Genomic DNA, 12091 nt, shown 5'->3' on the forward strand with positions numbered 1-12091 from the left:
TCTGCTTGTCATGTATGGGCAGTCTATTACAGAGTCTGGAGAGTCTCTGGGTCAGGAACCTATCCCTCCAGCATGTTTTTTTTTTATTGTGATGACAAGGTTTAGATCCCTGGAGTGTGTGGCTCTGAGGGATTGGGATTTCTTTAAGTGGAGCATGTCCAACAGCGCAGGGTTTGACTTGGCCTTGTGTGTTAAGCAGAGATCGCCTCTGAGTAGACGATATGCCACAGAGTATAGCTGGAGTTTTAAACGGTCAGCATAGGGCATCTGCTTTAGGCCTGTGATTCTTTAATTAGTGAGGTATTTCTGCGGCATTTCCAGCTATTGCAGATGGCTTGTGAGGTACATACCAAATGGGGCGTTGTACTCTATAATGGGTCTAATGAGGGATGAGTACAGTGGGACAATGACCTCCTTTTTTCTGGATGAAAAGCCCTTAGTGATGAGGTGTGCCACATAGAAAGATTTCCTGACTGTTGTGGCAATGTGGTTATCGAAGATGAGACCACTGTCCACCTGTGTCTCTAAGTCTCTCATCACACTTTCGGTGTTTAGTGTACTGCCACCTATGTGGTAATTCATGGGTGCATGTTTTTTCCCAAAGGGGATAAACTACATATTTCTTGGCATTAAGTTTGAGCCCATGGCTCTGGCACCAAGCATCTGTTTCTGTAAGGCCCTTTTGTAGAATATCCACATCATTTGGGTATTCAATAATGGCTCCCAGTTTGCAGTCATCTGCAAACTTTGTTAGCCAGAGTCCCTTAGTGTTGGCCTGTACGTCAGAGAAGTAGATGCCAAACAAGAGCGGTCCCAGGACTGAACTCTGAGGTACTCCACTTGTCACTTGTCTGGAGCTGGATTTGGAGTCGGCTACTTTTACAGTCTGGGTTCTGTCAGCAAGCCAGTTGGCAACCCATTGAGTGACATAGGGATTTATGCCCAGCTTAGTAAGTTTATCTATGATTCCAGAGTGGGGATGGTGTCAAAGGCCTTGGCAAGGTCCAGATAGGCTGTGTCATCCACAGCTCTGGAGACTGATTCGAAGAAGTCAGTCAGGTTCAGGAGATAAGATCGGTCCTTCATGAACCCAAACTGGGTGGGGTCAAGTGCTTGAAGGTTGCCAATGTATTTATTTATAAGTTCCATGATAATGCGCTCCATGCCCTTGCAGATCGGGCTCATCAGACTGATGGGATGGTAGTTCCCAGGATCCAAGGTGGATCCCCCCCTGTGGAGTGGGATAATTGTAGCTGTGCGCCACTCAGTGGGCACAAAGCCTGAGGTGAGGCTATGATTAAACATGACACTTAGGTGAGGTGGCAGTTCATTTTGTAGTTCATGTAGTACACAGCCTGGGATGTCATCTGGTCCCATGGATGCTGTATTCTTAGCTTTGGAGAGTGCGGTTTCTACCTGTGTGGCCATGATTACTGGAATTTGGCAATCTTTTGGTATTGAGATGGGCCCTTTAGGGGGTAAGAGAGGGGTGAAGTTGGCACTAAATCGATCTGCCAGGATATTGTTAATATCCTTGGGATGAGTATATTCAATGCCATTCTGTTGTAGCTCAGAGCATATCTGAGCATTGCCATTTAGATTCTTGACATAACTATAGAATGCCTTGTGGTTGTCTTTGGAATATTTGGCAATTTTATTTTCATAACTAGCTTTGGAGAATTTTATGAGGGATCTCAGCTTCTTACTGAGTCTGGTAAGGGAGTTTTTTGCATTCTGGGATTTTCCTCTTTTCTGCAACGGTTTCTTTCTTCTATTGTATAGTTTATTTATGGCAGAGGACCACCAGATTGGCTTCCTTTTTTTGGAGGAGAGCATCTTGGTTCTATTTGGGATGGCACGATTCATGCATGAGTGGATGTGCTCATACAGTGCCTTAGTGTAGGATTCAGAAGTCGAACTTTCAGCTCCCGTCTGCATGGGTGTCATGAAGTTTGTCACTTCTGACTTGAGTAGCATGAAGTTGGCTTTCGAGACACTTTTTTTACAGAGGTTTCCTTACTGGGTGGTGGGATGTGGATGTCAAGGGTGATTTGCTTATGGTCAGACCTGACCAATGAGGGTGTGACCACTGGTGTGGAGCATCTATCTCCCATGTTGGTAATGACCAGGTCTAGGATACTGGAGCCCCTGGTGGGACAATGGATTAGTTGATTCAGGGCGTTGGAATTTATGAATTCCAAGAACCGTTGGGAAAAGGTGTTGGTACCCGAGTAGTTTTCCCAGTTAATGGGAGGGTAGTTGAAATCACCCAGCATTAGGGTGTTTGGTTGTATCTTAATATTTTCCAGTATGTTTAGAAAGGTGTAGTGAGAATCTTGGGACATGGTGGGGGATCTGTAGCAAGCCACAATTTGGATTGCAGTCTCACCTAGTGTTAGTTGCACTTGGAGAATTTCAGATGCATTGTGTTGGGCAACTAGTCTGGAGGTGTGAATATTCTAACGGTGGAGGAGAATATTCTTCTCCTCCACCATTAGTGTTTTGGTCTTGGTTTGGTGGCCAAATAGTGTGGTAAGAGTTGTAGCCTGGTATTGCAGGGGTGCTCTCTGGAGCCTTGAACCAGGTCTCAGTTACTGCACAGATATCGATGTTCTCCATTTTTAGAAGTGCCTCGAGAGAGTGCATTTTGAGGTTTAGACTTCTAGCATTGAGTAGCATTACCTTCAGATTTTGCATGCTTGTATCTGTTACGGTAGTGGTTTTGTCCTTTGAACCTTGCCTAAAAAAGGCACTATAGGGGTGGCAAGAGCTTTAGCCAGTAACCTGAATCCCAGGGGTGACAGGTGCAGACCATCTCTGGCAAAGCAAGGCAGGATGCTACTCAGGGCTAGGATCATACCTGCCTGGGCCACATGATCCGAGAGCTCTTCTATGTCTCTTTTCATGTAGTCCAAGGAGGTATGTCTCAAGTCATTCACTCCAACATGAACAATGACAGAGTCATATTTGTACTTGTGGAGTGACTTGAGTGCATGCATTATGTGGCGGATCGTGCCACCCGACAGGCAACTAACTGTAATTTTCTCCTTGTTCAGCCTGGTGAGTGTGACATCAGTGTGCCTGACTATAGAGTCACCTATGACTAAAGTGTTGGGTACATTGTCTTGCCTTAGGGGCTTTTGTTGGGTGGCACACTGGTGTTGTAAGCTATGTATCACTTTGGTTGTCACTGGTGTTTGTTTGTGTTTCAGCTTTGAAGGTCCTTGTTGCTTGGGCAGGTTAATGTTAAGGGCCTCTGCATATGTGGGTTTGGTGTTGCCATGTGTGGGTGCTGGTGATGTAGGTTTTGGAGGGCTGTGTGTTGCTTGAGGTGTAGTGCAGGTGTTAACATTCTCCTCTTGACTGTGCAATCTTGGCTGGAGAGAGCTTTGCTTCCAATTTGGCTATGTAAGTGCATCTCTTCCAAATTGTAGTGTTGGGTGGTAGGAGGAGAGGGTTGTCTGTGTACACATAGCCGGCGTTGGGCACCTGCCAAACCCGCGGCCGCAGGGGGCCCCTAGTTATCTCCCCGCACACAAGGGCCCCCACTAACAACGTGCAGCTAACTTGCACACAAGCGGCCATGGGTTTCTCCTTCATCTTTGCCCGGTTCCGGTTCTCGCAGACTCATAACTACTGCGGCATCGCAGAATTCGCGGCACCATCAAAACTTTTAATAAATTGCCTTCCTGTAAGATGTGATGTCAGCTGAAAGCTGCACTCCATCATGTCCGCTTCGGTAAAGCAAGGACCTGATTGATTGCAGCAACCAAAGAAGTAAGTTGTAGGGGTTTTTTTTCTCTTCAAGGAAGTGGTTACTTCATGTGTCAGTTGCCTTTACAATGGCATGTGTGTAGCAAGCATTCCTTTGTTCCATTGTTTTTCAAGAGAAAAGTTTGCTATGCTACTTGGATTTTTGGGAGATCTTTTATTGGATTACTGGTGGCATGAGGAGGACAAGGACTTTGGAACATTTGGACAAGCCAAGGAAATGCAATTTCAACTGCCCTTGTAAGGGCAATTTTTAAAAGCTCTGAAAAATTGTCCTTTTAAGGACAAATTAAAAAATGCTGAAATGGTCTGTGTGGTAGCAATCAGGGGTCAATCTTTAATTTAGTTTGAGTAGAGGATTAGTTGCAGCCTTCCATTACAGAAAAAAGGTAAGTTGCTGAGGTTTTATTTAACTTTTTTCTTTGGGAGGGGGCACAGGGAGATGAGGGAGGATTGTAATATTTGTCCCCAGAATTCTTGGAGGATTGGGGAGTGGGGGTGGAGAAAGGTTTTGGTTTAAATAGTTTTATTTTAGCTTTGTCCAGAATTCTTATGCTAAGAGATAGGGGGGGGGGTCTTGTCTGTGATAATGTCCAGATTCTAGTTTTTTACTTAGTTCTGCATAAAAATAGTCATATTTTTTATTTATTTACTTTTGCTTTGTCCAGATTTATGCTGATAGTAGTGGGGTGATAGTGACTGAGAAAATGTAGATGATTTAATGTAGACTAATGCAAACCCTGTTATTCTAGTATTTCTTCTTTAAGTTTGTAACATCAGTATTTACAACTATCTCTTGTGCTATGCTTTTGGTCTATGATTTTCTGCTTTGTCCAGAATTGTTGTACTGAGAGGTTGGGAGGGGAGTATGGGCTATGAGAATGTTGTAGCATGTCCTCATGTCTGCTTGGGATTTTCTGCTCTCTGTCATGAAAAATTTGAGTCCATGCAATGCAAGACCTGTTCTAGCATCTTTATAAGTTTATTAGATAGGTGTTTAAATGCCTGATGTTATACCTTTGCCCTGCCTTTTTTTTGCTTTGTCCAGAATTGTGCTGAAAGAATGTTACAGAATGCACAAATATAATTTTAATGCAAACCCTGTTATTCTAGTATTTTTTTAAGTTTGTAACATCAGTAATTACAACTATCTCTTGTGCTATGCCTTTGGTCTATGATTTTTTGCTTTGTCCAGAATAGTTGTGCTAAGAGGTTGGGAGGGGACTATGGGTTGTGAGAATATTGTAGAATGTCCCCATGTCTGCTTGGGATTTTGCTCTCTCTCATGAAAAATTTGAGTTCATGCTATGCAAGACCTGTTCTAGCAGCTTTATAAGTTTATTAGATAGGTGTTTAAATGCCTGATGTTATACCTTTGCCCTGCCTTTTTTTGTTGTTTTGTTTTTTTTTTTTTTTTTGCTTTGTCCAGAATTGTGTTGAAAGAATGTTAAAGAATGCAGAAATATAATTTTAATGCAAACCTTGTTCTACAAAAATTTCTGCATTTATAATAGCTATGTTTTAAACTATCCGTGATGTTCTGCAATTATTTTTGGCTTTATCTAGAATTGTTGTGCTCAGAGGTTAGGAGGATGGTAGGGGTTGTGAAAATGTCACATGGTGTTCTGTTTGGTATTTATGGTCGGTTTCACATAAAAAAAAAAAAAACATGTTGGCTCAAGCAATGCATGCCACTGCAAAATCTGTTATACTAGCATTTTTATTGGTTCATAAGCCACGTGTTTTAAATCCCTAATGTTACGCCTTTGTCTTGTTCTTTTTTGTTTTATTTCTTTTTGCTTCATCCAGAATTACTGTGCTAAGAGGTTGGTGGTGGGGGTATGGGCATTGTGAAAGCTGTGGGGCTGTTGCTTGATATTTGTGGTCTGTCCCTCAAAACAATTTGGTTTTCTAGCAAAACTTTGAGATTGAAACAAAATAATACACCAAATTATGGGAAAACCCATTCAGTCATGTTTATAAGTGTTTTAAAGGTTTTCCCTGATGTTTAGCTTTTGTCTTATGCTTTCGTGCTTTGTCTAGAGTTCTTGTGCTGAAGGGTCGCGGGTAGGGGCTGCGAGAATGTAGAGAGTACAGGAATTATTGTAATGCATGCTGATGGAAAACTTGTTATATTATCTTTATAAGTTTAAAACCATGTTTAAAACAAAATGCTTAACACTACTGCTAACATTATATCTCTGCTCTGCAATTCATTTTGGCGTTATCTGGAATTATTATGCTGAAACATTGGGAGGTATGGGGCCATGAGAATTCTGCAGAATGTACTGATGTTTTAATTCATACTAATGCATACCGTGTAATTCTAGTACCTTGGTAAGTTTATAATAGCAATGTTTAAAGCTATCTCTGATGTTATACCTTTGCTCTGTGATTATTTTTGGCTTTGTCTAGAAGTGAGCTGAAACGTTAGGCGGGGGTAGGGGCTGTGGGAATGATGTCCAATGGTGAGATGTTTACGTGGTATTTTTGTCTGTTACCCTCAAAAAGATGTGGGTTCATGCAACGCATGCTACTGCAAAATCTGCTCTAACATCTTTATTAGCTGAAAAGCCCAGTTTTTTAAAGTCCTAATCTTATGTCTGTGCCTGTATTACGTGATTGAACAGTGAAATGTTCGAACACGTAATAATCGACCCCTAAATGTTGAAATGCCATAATGTCAAATGGCAAAAAAAAAAAAAAAACATAAAAACACCCAAACAAACCATAAAAGTGCTCTAAGAAGGGGGGCACGCCCCCCTGCACCCCCTCTACTTAAATATACCAACTCCGAGATCGCACTACAGTGCAGACAATGGAAAACTTCCATGTCCACACTGTACAGAGATCTCCACTGAACGATTCGACATTCAGACGGTTTGACATTCTGGGGTCGATTTATTACGTGTTTGAACATTTCACTGTTCGATCACATAATATAGACCCTTATGTCTTACGTGCTGAGAGGTTGGTGGTAGGGGGTAATAGCTTTGAAACAGTTTCAGACCATCCTTGATATAATCTGCCCGTCAAGGTAATTTGGTTTTCTGGCAAACTTTGAGGATTGAAGTAAGGTTAAGGGGGCATGGCCACACCTTACACCCTCCTAGGTAGGGCCCCCCAGCATGACACTTGCTGGGGGCCCCCCAAAATGCTAGCACCGGCCCTGTGTGTACATGAGGCAGTTGCTGCATTGCCCCAGTATGCCCAGATTCACCAGGTGGACAGGAGAAATCACCGGAAGCTGACCCTTGGACATGCCTGTTTAGGTGCTTTATTGTAAAGTGCAAGAGCTGTTTTCCCTTACCTTTGCAAGGTACTTTGCAATTATAGGCTGTTTAGTGCCTATGATTAATTTCTCCTTATTAACAAGGAGGGTTGAGTGCTTGTATCAGTTTAAGGCTTCCTAGTGCTTTCCAGCAGGTTCTACAGCAAGTGCTAGTCACAGGGGTTCAGATTTTAGTGTTACGACTGAGAAACCAGCTAGTTCTAAGGAAAAATTTGAAGAGCAGACTTTCTCGCACCTGGAATAGTTTAACCATAGTCCCGCGCAAAGTTTTTAAGCCAGAAAGTTGAAAGGGATAGAAATCAGCCCAAAATGGCTAAAATTACAATTTCAGAGCTGGAAACCACTCCTCTAGTGTTAGACAGGCAGTACAATGCTCACCACTCCCACTGGTAGGCAGTAGGACTTCCCTCTACCACAGCAAGGTCTGGATAGCTTCCAACACAGAAAATAAAGTCCTGAAACCAGCAAAGGGGATCTGGACTATACTAGCTAGGAAAGGCAGGAAACGAGCAAACAAGATAGTTTTTTTTTTTTAGTTAAAACAGGCTAAACAATGCAATAATACACTAAATAAACATAGAAAAGGCTAACACACTTGAGTGTGTAGCCCTAAACAGTAAATACAATTAATACTCTACAAAATTAGCAATTTAAAACTTTTTAAATGAAGCAAGTCAAGTGCACAACTGAAAAACTATTTGAGGCAGTAATACAGTAGAATTAAGTAGCTACTCTACATATACAGAAAAGTCTGTATATACAGAAAAGCAGCTAAAACACACTAAAACAATTCAGATGCAGTGCAACCTAGAGCACTTGAGTTCAAGGGAGCCCGCAGGATTTTTTGCAGGGGGGTGCAAACCCAAGCCCCACCCACACTGCCCCACCCCCTATGCTGCCCCGCCCACTCACTCCACCCCCACCCACGCAGCCATTCCAGTGTCCCATTACTTGGCTATTTCTCCCCATTTTATAGAAATTGTTCAAATCTGTGTGCATACTTGTTTTATGCTTTACTTCTACAATGACTACAGTTATACAGACTTGTCCAATAAAAATAAAAACTACCAAGGTTACTATCTACATATATTTGAGCCCGATAGATGTAATAATATAACCTCCTCAGGGTTAGCGCGCTGGATTCTTTTACAGCAGTAAATCCTTTTTCACACAGCAATTTCTGTCCAACTGGCCTAACCTCATAGAAAACGTTGGATTCAATTAAAACAACCTCTAAAGCAATAATAGAAAGTGCTTGATAATGCCAGCATAAGGCAAGTCAATACTTACTCTGCTACCTATTGCCTGCCTTCGGTCAGTGTGGGGTGGGTGTAACCCCGCTCTGCTCGGGCTCGCTTCGTGCCCTGCCCTGACCCCATATTCCACCCGCCCCCAGCACTCCTACTTTTATACCTACCACGCCCCCTCCATTATCTCTAACCAATCAAATCACTCTGCTTTTTCTTCCCACCCCACTCCCAGTACTACTACATACTTTCTCATTATATAGCCACCTACCAGCACCTAATAATTATGCAGTCACCCCAACCCCTGATCTCAAAGCAAACCCTAAAAATTGTACCTCTTGCCCTATCAGTCTTTATTATATTATATCTGCTAACTAAACATGAGGACCAGTCATACCCAGGATCTTATTATCCTAGGTACCAAACCAGTACTCCCTCAACCCCACTCATTACTACTCACTCTATTCACTACCAAATCATTAAACCACTGTACCCCAATCACCACTTCTCCTATAAACCAAAAACAAACCACCCCAAATCCAAATATGCTGAAAAACTGATATTCAAACTTATGAAACTACTTGAATACCTAAGAAAAAATATTACTATAGATGGAGATATCCACCCAAACCAGGGGCCCCCACCAATTGCAAATTCTTATAACCCATCTCTATTTCGTAGATCTCCCAACTCCCTCCTAATCTGCCACCTAAATATTAGGAGCCTAAACAATAAAATTCACAATCTACATGCTGTCTTAGCAACCTACCTTCCCGACATTATGTGCCTGACAGAAACCTGGCTTAAACCAGTGACCAATGATAATGAAATCATTCCAGCTGGCTTCAACATATTTAGGACTGACCGCACTAAAAAGGGGGTGGTATTGCCGTCCTCTTTAAAAGTCATCTTAACATTACTTGGAACCCCACCCAACCACCTCGGATCTCTAATGCAGAACTAATTGCCCTAAAATTACAACTGAATAAGGATAAAAGCATAAACCTAATTGTCGTCTATATCCCCCCTGGAAATAACACCCACACACTCGAGAATATTTTAAACTGGCTTGAGAATAACTACCCCCAAGAAACCATAATTTTGGGTGACGTCAATATTGACTGGAATCAATGTTTCTCAGAAACAAACCCCACCCACATAAATCTCCATGGTTTCTCACAGATATAACCTCCCCCACCAGAATTGGGAACACCAAACAAAAAGAAAGTATCCTAGACTGGATACTCACTAACAAGCAACCCCACATGTACATGCCTGGGACCCTTCCAAATGACCTTAGTGATCATCTCATCACGTACCTATGGAAAAGCAAAACAGGGAGCTTCAAATCACCCACGTACAGGTCAGTCAGGAATACCAAATACTTTTACCTTGCTAAATTCAGCTAGAGCTGCAGTCCTGTAACTGGTCACCTCTTAAATACCTCCCCCTAGAAGAAGCCGTTACAAATTTTAACTCCACGTTTTTAAAAATACTAGACACTCATGCCCCCAAACGACTAATCAAAGCCAAAAACCAAATAGCACCCTGGCTAACAAAAGACTCTACAACCAAAATCAAACTTAGGAACAAAGCCTGGGACAAATGGCATGCCACCAAAGCATCCCTAGACCGCATCAAGTACCAATAAGTAAGAAATGAGACAAAAAAATCCATTTTACTAGACAAAAAACTACCATTATCAACTACAACATAAAAACCAAAATAATCCCCAAAAGTTCTGGGCGGGTCTCAATAATCTCCTCCATCCAGGCAAGTCTTCCACTCCTACTCCAGAGAACCTATGTTATAAGATCCCAGAAGAAGTTGCCACAACCTTTAACACTTTCTTCATCAATGTCATCAAATCCCTAGCTGACCAACAGCCTGCCACAAATCCCCCTATAATAAATTCCATCCTGAAAAATAAGCCCTCCTTTAATCTTCAACCAGTTCCCACTTCCTTCATTCGATCCTTGCTAAAGAAATTAAAACGAACCACCCTCGCCACAGACCTACTTCCAGAATACTTACAAAAGCTGCAGAGGTTATAGCCTACCCCATCTCTATCCTAATTAACCGTACCATAACAGAATCCACTATCCCCTCTATATGGAAAATATCCCATGTAATCCCTCTCCACAAAGGTGGCTCATCCACTGACCTGTCAAATTATAGACCTATTGCCATATTGTCACCACTTGCCAAAATCATGGAAAAATGTGTACACAAAATTTGTACACTACCTTATTGAGAGCAATCTGTTAACCAGTTCACAACATGGTTTCAGGCGAAGCATAGTACTACTACCGCCTCCTCTCTTTCACAGACACTATCAATCAAAACAGGAATGACAAAAGATATCATCTGCACTCTTTCTGGATCTATTAAAGGCCTTGACATGGTCAACCACCAACTACTACTCAACACCCTAAAAACTCTCTACCTAGCTAACAAAACTCTGGATTGGTTCTATGCCTATCTCTCTGATAGGAACCAAGCTGTACTCTGGAATAATAAACTCTCCACCCTCTTACCTAATTCCATAGGGGTTCCCCAAGGCTCCATTCTAGGACCACTTCTCTTTTCTATTTTTATTAATGATCTCCACAAAATTATCCCTGAGACCTCCTGTATCCAGTATGCAACGACTACACTCATTTGCTCGGACAAGTCACCAGTTGATCTACTAACTAAAACCCAAAACTGTTTCACCGCAGTAGAAGAATGGTTGTTGGGTCGCCATTTGATCCTGAATCCAAAGAAAACCAAGCTGCTACTCTTCCATCCTACCCATAAACCTACCCATTTCCCCTTTACTGTACAATCCAAGAACGGGACTATTATCTCCCCTGACAAAAACACCAAACTACTAGGTGTTACCATCGATAACAAACTTAGATTTGATTTGCATATCAAACTATTAAAATAGTCAATAAAAAACTGGGGTCCTTATATAGAATAAAGTCCTTTCTGACTCCCATGGCAAAAGTGGCCATTGCCCGATCACATCTTCTCTCCACCCTCTTATATGCCTCCCCCATACTCACTAACCTTAAAAAATCAGACCTAAACAAACTCACTTGTTCTGAAACCACACAAAAGACCAGTGAAAACAGCTCTACTTTCCAAAATAAGAATTTAATAAAAACCTTTTAGTTGTCTCTCCTCTCCTAGCGCCTCGGCTGCAAGCCTTTACAGAGTAGAAAAGTAAAGCTCACTCACACAGTCCTTTTATACAGCTGCCATATCAATTAACAATTCATTACATAATAAATTCAGTTCCTAATTGTTAAGCTAACAATTAACCCATGTAGTTCTGCCAATTGCACTCTTTATTCATTCCTAAAGGCTGCAAAGTTTCATATTTCATTATTAAAATTGCTTCCTTTCTTCTTAAAATCTTTTTCAATACATTTTCATCTCCATATCTATTATATACTTGTTCCAAAATAGTGACTTTTATATTGTCTATTATACCCCCATGTTCTGAATGAAAATGTTCTGCCACTGGGCTGCTCATCTTCCTATTTTTAACATCCCTAGCATGTTCTTTTATTCTCTCAGCCAGACTTCTTTTAGTTTCCCCAATATAGCCTTTGCCACAAAAGCATTTTATAAGATATATAATCCCTGCTAGTGCAGTTAAATTTTCTTATAGTATTAAAACTTTTCCCTTAATATCTTCAGCTTCTCTGATTATGTAAGGGCATATTGCACACTTTCCACAGGGAAAGTTCCTTCCTTGTTATTGCACATGCTAGCTTCTGTGTTGGTCTCT

The sequence above is a fragment of the Protopterus annectens genome, chromosome 11.part0 (genome assembly GCF_019279795.1).
Source record: "Protopterus annectens isolate FY-2018-M chromosome 11.part0, PAN1.0, whole genome shotgun sequence".
NCBI classification, from domain to species: domain Eukaryota; kingdom Metazoa; phylum Chordata; order Ceratodontiformes; family Protopteridae; genus Protopterus; species Protopterus annectens.